The following is a 13,793-nucleotide window of genomic DNA, read 5'->3' as shown; positions in this document are numbered from 1 at the left end:
ATGGCTGCTAACTCCAAATCATGAACCGGAGAGTTCTTCTCATGAATATTCAACTGCCGCGAAGCATAAGCAATGACATTGCCATCCTGCATCAACACTACACCAAGCCCAATACGAGATTGTAACGACCCGACCGGTCGTTTAGAGCTTTTGCACTTTTCTCGCCAATTCTCGGGCATGACTTGCCCCGTGTAGTATATTATGACTTATGTAAATCGTTGGTTTTAGTTTTCAGGGTAATCAGAATGAATTTGGAAGAACAGTTCTCAGTTTGAAGCTTGAAATTTGAAAGGTTTGACCAAGATTTGACTTGTTTGTATATGATCTCGGATCGCAAATTTTATGATTTGGTTAGCTCCGTTAGGTGATTTGGGACTTAGGAGCGTGATCGGAATGCATTTTGGAAGTTCGTGGAAGGTTTAGGCTTGAATTGGCGAAATTAAGATTTCGGCATTTCCGGTTGATAGATGAGATTTTGATATAGAGGTCGGAATGAAATTCTGGAAGTTGCAGTAGCTTCATTATATCATTTGGGATGTGTGTGAGAAATTTCAGGTCATTCGGACGTGGTTTGGTTGGGTTTTTAATCAAAAGCATATTTCGGAAGATTTTTAGAAACTTAAGCCTGAATCCGATGTGTTTTGGGTGAATTGATGTTAATTGAGGTGTTTTGATGATTGGAACAAGTTTGAATAAGGTATTGGGTTATGTTTGTGCTTTTGGTTTAGGTCCCGGGGGCCTCGGGGTGATTTCGGGTGGTCAACGGAGAGATTGGATTTTGTTGCAGCAGCTGATATTGCTGCTTCTGGTATTTTTGCATCTGTTGATTGGTGACCGCAGATGCGGGTGGGTTAACGTAGAAGCGAAAAGTGGGTCAGATGAGCAATTTCCGTAGAAGCGGTCAAGATGGCCGCATCTGCGAAGCCGCAGATGTGGAAGTTATATCGCAGATGCGATTTTGGGGCCTTAAGTGAAAAACCGCAGAAGCGATGGTTTGGCCGCAAATGCGGTACCGCAGAAGCGGGTTTTGGACCGCAGATGCGGAAAGGCCTGGGCAGACCATATATGTTATTTCATTTCGCGATTTTGGGTTATTTCACCATTGTTGCCTTCGACCTTGGAGCTTTTTGGGCGATTCTGAAGAGAGAAATCAAGAGACTTCGTTAAGGTAAGGAATTTTGGACCTAAAACTCAATTCTATGGTTGTATTTCATGAATTTAGGGTTGTAATTAAAGGAATTAAAGGGCAAAAATGGAGGATTAGGGCTTGAGATTTAAGAGACCTTTGAGTGGGGATTTGAGGGGCCATTTGAGGTCCGATTTTGATGTTCTTGATATGTATGAACTCGTATGAGGATGAGGATTCTACTGATGTGAAAATTTTTGAGTTTCGAGAAGTGGGCCCGGGGCTCGGGTTTTTCTAATTTCGGGATTTGTGCCCGTTATTGATTGTTTTTGCTTGGGCTTTGTTCCCTTGGCATATTTTGACGTCCTCGTTCTGATTTTGGATAGATTCGACGCGCGTGGAGGCCGATTCGAGGGGCAAAGGCATTGCGAGCTAGAGAATTAGCCGGTTCCAGGTGAGTAATGATTGTAAATGATGTTCTGAGGGTTTGAAACCCCGGATTGCACATCGTAGTGCTATATTGAGGTGAGGCACACGCTGGACAACGAGCGTGGGGTCGTGCACTATTGGGGACTGTGACTTGGTCCGTCCCGATTGATGATTTTACCGCGGACTGAAATCTATTTGTTATCATCATTATTTGGGCTGCGTGCCATATTTGGGCTTCGTGCCAACTATTTGAACCCTTCGGGGATTTTTGTTGATATTTCCTCACTGTTTTGACTTTATACTTGAACTCAGTCATGTTATTTTCCACTGTTTTCAAAACTCAGCCATGTTCACTCAGTTTTAATACTCAAATGATATTTAAATGATGTATTGGGCTGAGAAACACTGTTTTACTATTGCCCGAGAGGCTTATGTGATTTTTGACTGAGTAAGGCCGAGGGCATACGTTGTGAGGATATCTTTTGGGTCGGGCCGCACGCCGCAGCGGTGATACATATCTTTTGGGTCGGGCTGCATGCCGCAGCGGTGATACATTGATACTGATTATGAGGTCGAGGTCCTGAGATTGTACGCCACGAGGTGGCTTGATATTGATATGAGGTCGAGGACCTGTTTATGATGCCACGAGATGGCTTGATTATGCGCTTGGGCCGTAAGGGGCCCCTCCAGGAGTCTGCACACCCCCAGTGAGCGCGGGTACCCAGTGTGATGTGAGATATAGCCCGAGGGGCTGGTATTGTTCTATGTGATTGCCCGAGGGGCTGGTACTGTTCTGAGATATTGCCCGAGGGGCGGATTTGATGACATTGTGCCCGAGGGGCAAACCTTATGTGTTTATCTTTCTTATTTGCCTGTTATTTACTTGCTTAATTGTGTATTTGTGCCCGAGGGGCGGATTTCTGTGCTTATCTGCACTAGTTGTTCTACATTTATTTGCGCAACTATTGAAAAAGTTATTTTCAAAAGGGTTTAAACTGAGCTAAGATGTTTTAAAGGATTTTACAGCTTCATTGCTTTCTTACTGGTTTTGAAACCGCTTCTATATAGCATGTTGATGCTCTTTTCGTGATTTCTTATTACTCAGTCTTTATTTATGATTATTACTCACTGAGTTGGCAGTACTCATTTTACTCCATGCACCTTGTGTGCAGATTCAGGTATTTTCTGAGCTTGGTAGCAGTTGTCGTTGGAGTTAGCAAGGTAGCTGCCTGGCGATAGCGGCTCTGCTTTCTCCCTCTTTATTCCTCCTTATGTATTATTGAAATCTTCTGACCATTTCGGTCTTGATGTGATTAGACGATTGTAGTAGATGCTCATGACTAGTGACACCCCGGTTTGGGCTGTGCTTGGGTTGTACTTCCGCATTGTTATGATATTATCCACTGTTTAGCATTATTAAATCATGTTTTAGCCTGTTGTATTGCTGTTTAGCTGTTTAACTTCGAATTGGGGATGTGTCAGCTGGCCTTGTCTTCACGAGAGGCGCCATCACGATCGGGTCTGGGTTTAGGGTCGTGACAAGTTGGTATCAGAGCCTAGGTTACATAGGTCTCACGAGTCATGAGCAGGTTTAGTAGAGTCTCGCGGATCGGTACGGAGACGTCTGTATTTATCCTCGAGAGGCTGCAGAATCTTTAGGAAAAACTTCACATTCTTGAATTCTTGTCGTGTGTCCTTGATTCAACTTGAAAAGTAACTCTTGAAATTCCTTCCACGCGTTCGTATGCGCACATGAGCGCTCAGTATCAGATGTGCATCGATGGCTTGTGAATCCCTGATTGAAGGCCGAGATGTGATCTCTATGTGCTGATGTTGGGCCAGTCTGGAGGACTCGAGGCCGGATTTTTGCCTATAGCTTGAGCACCGAGGTGCTGATTGTGTGAGCACGTGTTTCTGGATCTATACGTTATGTTGTGTCCCTATTAAGGGGAGTAATGACCGGATAGTTACGTGATGAGGGTGATGTGACTGCGAGATGTATTCGTATGAGTTGGAAGCGACGAGAAGGGTCTGCTGGAGGATAGAAGAACTATTAGGTGCTTGATTTCCGTCTTGATTCGAGTTTCAGCCCCGAGTTATGGGCGTGTGATGAATCTTTTCATGTTTCCTAGTTGGGAGTGAAGTAAATTTCATGTTACGGTATGAGTTCAGACTCAGGAAGACTAAGTGACTGCGTAATGGTTATGACGGTGGAAGGTATACATAAATGTTAGTTCAAGGCGAAGCAGGTGGGTTATCTCCTGCGAAGTGTTCTGGAGTTGTGTGGTCCTTATGTTGTCTGTTAGAAGAGCCCATTTACAGATGAGATATATGTGTTGAAACTTAATTCGGGTCGCTTAAGAGAATGGGTTTAATTGTTACAAGAGTAAATGCGAGATTAGCAGAAGATATGAAGTACCAGACGGTCGGTGTTCCACGAGCTTATGACGGGTTGAGTTAATCTCACTGTGGTATTATGGCAGCAATTAAGTATATGCGTTATGGGTTATTGTGTGTGTTTTGATCTATGGCTTCGAGCCAAGTGGGGGAGTTTGCTATGGGTTAGCTGATTGCACGGTTATGTGCTATGTTGGTTCCAATTGGAGGCGTGCTGGTGAATCGGCTATGGTTTGCGGGGATTGAGCCCGAGGATGGCTCGAGTAAAGGGAGAATTTTCGACTAAGGCAAGGTTATATTATGCTTCATAGGTGTATGAGAATCACGGGATGTCTTGAGTGGTTATTGGTAAGGGTGTGCGGTGCATAGAATAGGAAGTGGTTTGGTTGCATTAAGGCAAGGTTACGTTCTGTGGTGTCTGAAGTGCTAACGAGGCGCAGGTTGTTCGATTCTTTTGAGCGGACTAATTGCAGTTGGGTAGAGTGGATGACTCTAGAGAATGGGTCTAATGTGTTCTAGATTTTTCATGCAATAATTGGAGATTTTCAAGTTGTATATTTGGCTAGGAGCTGAGATTTGTATTGGAGGGTGTCAAGACTCGTGGTATTTCTATAACATTATGGGATTCTATATATCAGTATCAGGAAGGTAAAGGTAATGGCTTTGGATTCGCAGAGAGTCCCTTCAAGGTAGGTATTTTGAATGTGGTCCTTTTGGGAATATTTATAGAGTATTCAGCAGCTTATGAGCCTTAGACGGTGTGGTTTTATGCTTGGGTCTCGTATGGTGAGTCTGGGTTGAGGAATTGCGGTGTTATGTCAAGAAAGAGTATCAAGTTGAAGGTAAATCAAAGGGAAACTCGGATAGATGGGATAGCTTGGTAGTAGGCCGGATTGGCATGGTAATGGATGTGATCGGTTCTTGAGTACGTATGAAGCGGTGGGTTTCCATAGGTGTTTCGTGGCAATACTCTTAGGTTTTGATTGCTTGTACAACTTGGTTGAGTTAGAAGGAGTCAGTTCTGATGGTTCGGTTTTGTGCAAAAGGGGATTCGTAGAGTTCTTGATAATTTCTACCATGGTTAGAGATGTATAATTTCTGCTGGCATGAGAAACATGGGATGTATAGAGATTTCCTCCTAGATGGGATCAATGAAAAGTTCTTGGCTAGTTGAGTACGTGGATGTTTGTGGCTCGGAAGGGATATGAAATTCTCATGTTATTTTAGGATGGATTGGTATATGCGGTAGGTGTGGAGGTTGAGATTTGCGTGTGTAAGGTTGCGGTTCAGTTCTGAACGGAAGGCCATAAATTCTTAGGCAGCGGGCAGTTTCAGGTAATTAGAGAAATGAGCTTCAGATGATTAAGGAAATGATCTTCAGATGATTAATGAAATGGTATTACTAGTTGGAGGTAATTTGACGAGGGTATATATTTCAGGAAAAGACAATGTGATTAAGTTGATGGTACTTCATTAGTATTGCGGCACTTTCTTGTGGGATCGACTGCTGATATCCGAGTTTTCTTGGAGGCACAGGAGAATGTTAGAGTATCTCTCGTGGAATGATTGGGTATTAAAGATGTGGCATGTACTCGGACGGCGGAACTGGGATCAGGTATGGTGAGTCGTGTGCTATATGGAGTTGGAGACTGGGAGTTCTCATGTTCAGGCTATGTTGTAGTTGTGGGTCGCGTGTATCGGCACTGTTTAGTGACTACCGGGGTTTGGAGACCCGAACGGATCTTTTGTTGCTTGGTATGTTAGATTGGTATGTTAGATTTTGGATGTGATATTGAGTATAGACTGGTTGTCTTCGTGTTGTGTTATTCTGGACTATTGCGCTAAGCCGGCAATGTTGGCTATGCCGGGAATGCCACGGATTGAGTGGTGAGGTTCGACGGATTATGTTCTTGGTAGAATGGTTTCATGTTTTGAAGACCCAACGGAGGGCTGGGAAGGATTGTCCTCCTTATTTGGGCTCTCGTGATGGATGTCAGTGCGGGGGTTCCTCATATTGATTCAGTTCCGGTGGTGAGGGACTTTTCGGATGTGTTTCTTGTGGTCGGGCATGTTGCCGGGCAAGGTTGTTGATTTCGGTGTTGATTTGATGTCGGGCACCGTATTGTATGGCACCGGTAGAGTTAAACGAGTTGAGGGAGCAGTTTCAGGGTTACCTTGATAAGAGGTCCGTTGGTAGGCCAATGTGGATGTGTGTTCTAATTTGAGTCGGCTTGGTTGGCTTCGGATTGCATGATTGAGGGATGTGTTGATTCGATTGTTATTGAGCTTATTAGTAATCTGGGGAGGTCTATGAGTTACCTTGCTGTGTTGCGAGGTGTTGTGATTTGTTGGTTATAGGAACATATGGTGCGGTTCTATTGGGGTCTCATAGTGGAAGTCGAGCGGGGAGAGTAATTGGGTGTTGCTCGGTGGATGGCATATCGGTTATGTCCTTTCGGGTTTGCGTGGTGTATGTTATTTCCTTCACCGTGGGTGTGATGATTTGCTTTGGCTCGAGACATCAAATTATGCGTGGTTGTCGATTTCGAGCATAATGACTTGAGGTGTTTCATGTGGAGCAGTATTTGGTTAGGATCGCGCATTTCAGCGAAGTTATGTGGGGATATGACCTTGCGGGTTAGATTCGTGTGTTCTATTTCCATGATGTGAGTCGGGTTCTCGGCCTTGTGTTGTGATGGTACTGGTGAGCTTGAGGTATCGCTCTTTCATTTGAGTCATTTTTTTCATGATATGAGTATATTCAGACTGTTGCTTATTGGTGCGCGTATTGTGCAAGTTGTGGCTTAGGCCTGTATTGATGTGTCATGTCACCAGAGTAGTGTGTTGGATTAGATGAGATCGTGGTGATCTTTAATGAATACAACGGATTCGATTGCAGCATGTTAGAAGGATAATATCGAGGTTCGGCCCAGAAATTTGCTATGGTCTTTGCCAAAAGAGAAGTGGCTTCATGATTTGGTAGATCTGAGAAATGGTTATGGCTTACTGCATTTTTTATTCATCATTGGCAGTATATGAAAGCATTGGAATGAGACTTTAGTTGATAAGAGGTTTTCTACCGGTATTCGGTTGTTCGGTGCAGCTGCTGTGATTAGAAGTTATCGCTACAAGTGTTTGAGTTGGGTGGTATATCATGTAATTGCACCGGAGGTTGCAGGTATGGGTTATTACAGCTGGTTCAGGCTTATTCAGAGTATAGATGTGAGATTCTGATCTTGTGGATGATTTCGGAAGTGGAAACGTGGTTCTAAGGTTTATGGGCTAGGTTGGATTGTGAAATTTCAGTTGCATTATGTCATCGGACCTATAGGAGATAGGGTGACGTGGGATCACCCCCGGGTATATGCATGGTAAGTCTATTCAACAAGTGGTTGGCTTTCGGAACAACTCTGGGCACGTTCGAGGACGAACGTATGTTTAAGTGGGGGAGGATGTAACGACCCGACCGGTCGTTTAGAGCTTTTGCACTTTGCTCGCCAGTTCTCGGGCATGAATTGCCCCGTGTAGTATATTATGACTTATGTAAACCGTTGGTTTTGGTTTTCAGGGTAATCGGAATGAATTTGGAATAACAGTTCTCAGTTTGAAGCTTGAAATTTGAAAGGTTTGACCAAGATTTGACTTGTTTGTATATGATCTCGGATCGCAAATTTTATGATTTGGTTAGCTCCGTTAGGTGATTTGGAACTTAGGAGCGTGATCGGAATGCATTTTGGAAGTTCATGGAAGGTTTAGGCTTGAATTGGCGAAATTAAGATTTCGGCGTTTTCTGGTTGATAGATGAGATTTTGATATAGAGGTCGGAATGAAATTCCGGAAGTTGCAATAGCTTCATTATATCATTTGGGAAGTGTGTGCAAAATTTCAGGTCATTAGGACGTGGTTTGGTTGGGTTTTTGATCAAAAGCATATTTCGGAAGATTTTTAGAAACTTAAGCCTGAATCTGATGTGTTTTGGGTGAATTGATGTTAATTGAGGTGTTTTGATGATTGGAACAAGTTTGAATAAGGTATTGGGTTATGTTTGTGCTTTTGGTTTAGGTCCCGGGGGCCTCGAGGTGATTTCGGGTGGTCAATGGAGAGATTGGAATTTTGTTGCAGCGGCTGATATTGCTGCTTCTGGTATTTTCGCATCTGCGGATTGGTGACCGCAGATGCGGCGCCGCAGATGCGGGTGGGTTAACGCAGAAGCGAAAAGTGGGTCAGATGAGCAATTTCCGCAGAAGCGTTCAAGATGGCCGCATCTGCGAAGCCACAGAAAAAGTTATATCGCAGATGCGATTTTGGGGCCTTAAGTGAAAAATCGCAGAAGCGGTGGTTTGGCCGCAAATGCGGTACCGCAGAAGCGGGTTTTGGACCGCAGATGCGGAAAGTCCTGTGCAGACCATATATGTTATTTCATTTCGCGATTTTGGATTATTTCACCATTGTTGCCTTCGACCTTGGAGCTTTTTGGGCGATTCTGAAGAGAGAAATCAAGAGACTTCGTTAAGTTAAGGAATTTTGGACCTAAAACTCAATTCTATGGTTGTATTTCATGAATTTAGGGCTGTAATTAAAGGAATTAAAGGGCAAAAATGGAGGATTAGGGCTTGAGATTTAAGAGACCTTTGAGTGGGGATTTGAGGGGCCATATGAGGTCCGATTTTGATGTTCTTGATGTGTATGAACTCGTATTAGGATGAGGATTCTATTGATGTGAAAATTTCTAAGTTTTGAGAAGTGGGCCCGGGGCTCGGATTTTGCTAATTTCGGGATTTGTGCCCGTTATTGATTGTTTTCGCTTGGGCTTTGTTCCCTTGGCATATTTTGACGTCCTCGTTCTGATTTTGGATAGATTCGACGCGCGTGGAGGCCGATTCGAGGGGCAAAGGCATCGCGAGCTAGAGAATTAGCCGGTTCGAGGTGAGTAATGATTGTAACTGATGTTCTGAGGGTTTGAAACCCCGGCTTGCACATCGTAGTGCTATATTGAGGTGAGGCACACGCTGGACAACGAGCGTGGGGTCGTGCACTATTGGGTACTGTGACTTGGTCCGTCCCGATTGATGATTTTATCGCGTATTTGACTGAAATCTATTTGTTATCATCATTATTTGGGTTGCGTGCCATATTTGGGCTTCGTGCCAACTATTTGAACCCTTCGGGGATTTTTGTTGATATTTCCTCACTGTTTTGACTTTATACTTGAACTCAGTCATGATATTTTCCACTGTTTTCAAAACTCAGCCATGTTCACTCATTTTTAATACTCAAATGATATTTAAATGATGTTTTGGGCTGAGAAACACTGTTTTACTGTTGCCCGAGAGGCTTATGTGATTTTTGACTGAGTAAGGCCGAGGGCCTGCGTTGTAAGGATATCTTTTGGGTCGGGCTGCACGCTGCAGTGGTGATACATATCTTTTAGGTCGGGCTGCACGCCGCAGCGGTGATACACTGATACTGATTATGAGGCCAAGGGCCTGAGATTGTACGCCACGAGGTGGCTTGATATTGATATGAGGTCGAGGACCTGTTTATGATGCCACGAGATGGCTTGATTATGCGCTTGGGCCGTAAGGGGCCCCTCCAGGAGTCTGCACACCCCCAGTGAGCGCGGGTACCCGGTGTGATGTGAGATATAGCCCGAGGGGCTGGTATTGTTCTATGTGATTGCCCGAGGGGCTGGTACTGTTCTGAGATATTGCCCGAGGGGCGGATTTGTTGACATTGTGCCCGAGGGGCGAACCTTATGTGTTTATCTTTCTTATTTGCCTGTTGTTTACTTGCTTAATTGTGTATTTGTGCCCGAGGGGCGGATTTCTGTGCTTATCTGCACTAGTTGTTCTGCATTCATTTGCGCAACTGTTGAAAAAGTTATTTTCAAAAGAGTTTAAACTCAGCTAAGATGTTTTAAAGGATTTTACAGCTTCATTGCTTTCTTACTGGTTTTGAAACCCCTTCTATACAGCATGTTGATGCTCTTTTCGTGATTTCTTATCACTCAGTCTTTATTTATACTGAGTTGGCAGTACTTATTTTACTCCCTGCACCTTGTGTGCGGATTCAGGTATTTTCTGAGCTTGGTGGCAGTTGTCATTGGAGTTAGAAAGGTAGCTGCCTGGCGATCACGGCTCTGCTTTCTCCCTCTTTATTCCTCCTTATGTATTATTGAAATCTTCCGACCATTTCGGTCTTGATGTGATTAGACGATTGTAGTAGATGCTCATGACTAGTGACACCCCGGTTTGGGCTGTGCTTGGGTTGTACTTCCGCATTGTTATGATATTATCCACTGTTTAGCATTATTAAATCATGTTTTAGCCTGTTGTATTGCTGTTTAGCTGTTTAACTTCGAATTGGGGATGTGTCGGCTGGCCTTGTCTTCACGAGAGGCGCCATCACGACCGGGTCTGGGTTTAGGGTCGTGACTGAGATGCATCACAATAAACTGTATATGGCCCTGAACCTGTGGGCAAAACCAATACCGGTGCCGTAGTCAAAGCTGTTTTGAGCTTCTGAAAGCTCGCCTCACACTCGTCCGACCATCTGAACTGGCACCCTTCTGGGTCAACCTGGTCATCGGGGTTGCGATAGATCAAAACCCCTCCACAAACCGACGATAGTAGCTTGCCAACCCCAAGAAACTCCGAATCTCTGTAGCTGATGCTGGTCTAGGCCAGTTCTTGACTGCCTCAATCTTCTTCGGATCAATCTGAATACCCTCTATTGATACAACATGACCCAGGAATGCAACTGAACTCAACTAGAACTCACACTTTGACAACTTAGCATACAACAGACTATCCCTTAGAGTCTGAAGAACCACTCGAAGGTGCTGCTCGTGCTCCTCCCGGCTGCGGGAATATATCAAAATATCATCAATGAAGACTATTACGAACGAATTCAGATAAGGCATGAACACTCGGTTCATCAAATCCATAAAAGCTGCTGGGGCATTTGTCAACCCGAATGACATCACCAAGAACTCATAATGCCCGTACCGAGTGCGAAACGCTGTCTTAGGGACATCGGATGCCCTAATCCTCAACTGATGGTAGCCAGATCTCAAGTCAATCTTTGAAAATACCTTGGCGCCCTGAAGCTGATCAAACAAATCATCAATCCTCGGCAACGGATACTTATTCTTGATCGTAACCTTGTTCAATTGCCAGTAATCAATGCACATTCTCATCGACCCATCCTTCTTCTTAACAAACAACACCGGCACACCCCAAGGCGAAACACTAGGCCTAATGAAACCCTTCTCAAGCAAGTCTTGCAATTATTCCTTCAACTCTTTAAACTCAGGCGGCGCCATACGATACGGCGGGATAGAAATGGGTTGAGTGCCCGGAGCCAAATCAATGCAAAAGTCAATATCCCTGTCTGGTAGCATACCCGGCAGGTCTGAAGGAAATACCTCAGGAATCTCCCGAACAACGGGCACAGAATCAATATAAGGGACCTCAGCACTAGAATCGCGAACATAAGCCAAATAGGCCAAACACCCCTTCTCGACCATACGTCGAGCCTTCACATAAGAGATAACACTAGGGGTAGAATGACCAGGAGTCCCTCTTCACTCTAAACGAGGCAAACCCGGTAAGGCTAAGGTCACAGTCTTGGCATGACAGTCCAAGATAGCGTGGTAAGGTGATAACCAGTCCATCCCCAATATAACATCAAAATCAACCATGTCCCGGAGCAACAAATCTACACGAGTCTCAAGACCCCCAATCACCACAATACAAGAACGATGGTCTCGATCTACCACAATAGAATCACCCATCGGTGTAGACACATATACAGGGGCACTTAAGGAATCACTAGGCATGACCAGATACGGTGCAAAATAAGATGACACATAGGAGTAGGTAGACCCTGGATCAAATAAAACTGAAGCATCTCTGCCACAAACCAGAACAGTACCTGTGATAACTGCATCGGAAGCCTCAGCCTCAGGCCTGGCTGGAAGAGCATAACATCGGGGCTGGGCCCCACTACCCTGGACTACATCTCTGCGACAGCCTGCAGCTGGTTGGCCTCCACCTCTAGCGATCTGAGCTCCACCTCTAGCACCTCTACCTCCACCTCTAGAACCTCTACCCCCACCTCTAGCTGGCTAGCGAGCTGTGGAACACCTGGTTCCTGAACCATAACACGGGAACCCTGCTGCTGCGACTGGGTACCCGCCAATCTCGGACAAGCCCTCCGAATATGACCATACTCACCACACTCATAGCATCCACCTGAGTGTTGCGGCTGAGGAAACTGAGACTAACCCCGGCGACCTGAATGACCACCCCAAAAACTCTGGAGCGGCGGTGCACTGATAGGAGCTGGTGGTGCACGTAGGGATGCTGATCAGAATACTGCATATGAGAACCACGGCCACCTGAATCACCGTGAGAAACCTGAAGTGCTGACTGAAAGGGCCTAGGAGGATGGCCTCTACTATACGAATCCCTGCCTCCAGACGAGGCACCACTGAATCTGCCTGAATGACGGGGTCTCTTGTCCGACCCATGACCACCTCCCTGCAACCGAACCATCTCCACTCTCCTGGCCACATTGGCTGCCTCCTGGAAAGTAATCTCACTCCCAGTCTCCATAGCCATCTGAAGTCGAATCGGCTGAATAAGCCCCTCAATGAACCTCCTTACCCTCTCTCTCTCTCGGTGGGAAGTATGATAAGAGCATGACGAGCCAAGTCGATGAATCTGGTCTCATACTGACTAACAGTCATAGAACCCTGCTGGAGACGCTCAAACTGCCTTCGATATGCCTCTCTCTGAGTGATGGGGAGAAACTTCTCCAGAAATGGCTGAGTGAACTGCTCCCAAGTCAGAGCTGGTGATCCGGCTGGTCTAGCCAAGCAATAATCTCTCCACCAAGTCTTGGCGGATCCAGATAAGCGAAAAGTAGCAAAATCGACCCCATTGGTCTCAACTATCCCCACAGCTATCTAGATAATCCTGGGCATCCTCAGAAGATGCACCGCTGAAAGTAGTAGTGAAGAGCTTGGTGAAACCCATCCAACCTCCGCAAAGCCTCCAAAGACGTAGCTGATCTATCACCGGTCTGTGATGTTGTTCGGCTGAAGAAGCGGTACGTGACCTCACCATTCGCGGAAGAACAGAGTAGAAATTCAATTAGCATTGAGGAACCAAACCGCACGACAGGAAAGAATGGATGTGAAGTTTCGCGGAAGTGGGCTCGCATTCGCGGAGCACTAACTCCTCGAGCCTTCGCGTTCGCGTCCAGGTGGTCGCGTTCGCGTAGGGTAAAATGTGAACCCCTCCCCCAGGCCTTTAACCTTACGCGTTCGGGAGTGCTTGGTAGCGTTCGCGAAGGTATCCCCCCTTTAGCCTCGCGTTCGCGTCACCAGCTTCGTGTTCGCGAAGAAGAAATTTAGCACCTGGGAGATTTGCCTTATGCGTTCGCGAGTGGGCCCACGCGAACGCGTACGCGAAGAATTAAATCCCTGGGCACTGAACATCAAAAACCTGCAACTTTTTATGAGTTCAAAACCTTCCGAAATACATCCGAAACTCATCCGAGCCCTCGGGGCTCTAAACCAAACATACGTACTAACTCAAAAACATCATATGAACTTATCCGTGCGATCAAATCGCCAAAATAACCTCTTAAATAACGAATTAAACCTCAAAATCAATGAAATTTCTCAAAACTTCTTTAAACATCAAATTTTGCATTTAAGGTCTGAATTACATTAAATGGATCCCGTTTCTTACCAAACTTTACCGAAAATACATATAAATTATATTGAACCTTTACCGGGCTCCGGAACTATAATATGGGCTCGATGCCACAG

The sequence above is a fragment of the Nicotiana attenuata genome, unplaced genomic scaffold (assembly GCF_001879085.1).
Source record: "Nicotiana attenuata strain UT unplaced genomic scaffold, NIATTr2, whole genome shotgun sequence".
Lineage (NCBI taxonomy): Eukaryota > Viridiplantae > Streptophyta > Magnoliopsida > Solanales > Solanaceae > Nicotiana > Nicotiana attenuata.
Note: the sequence above shows the minus strand (reverse complement) of the source record.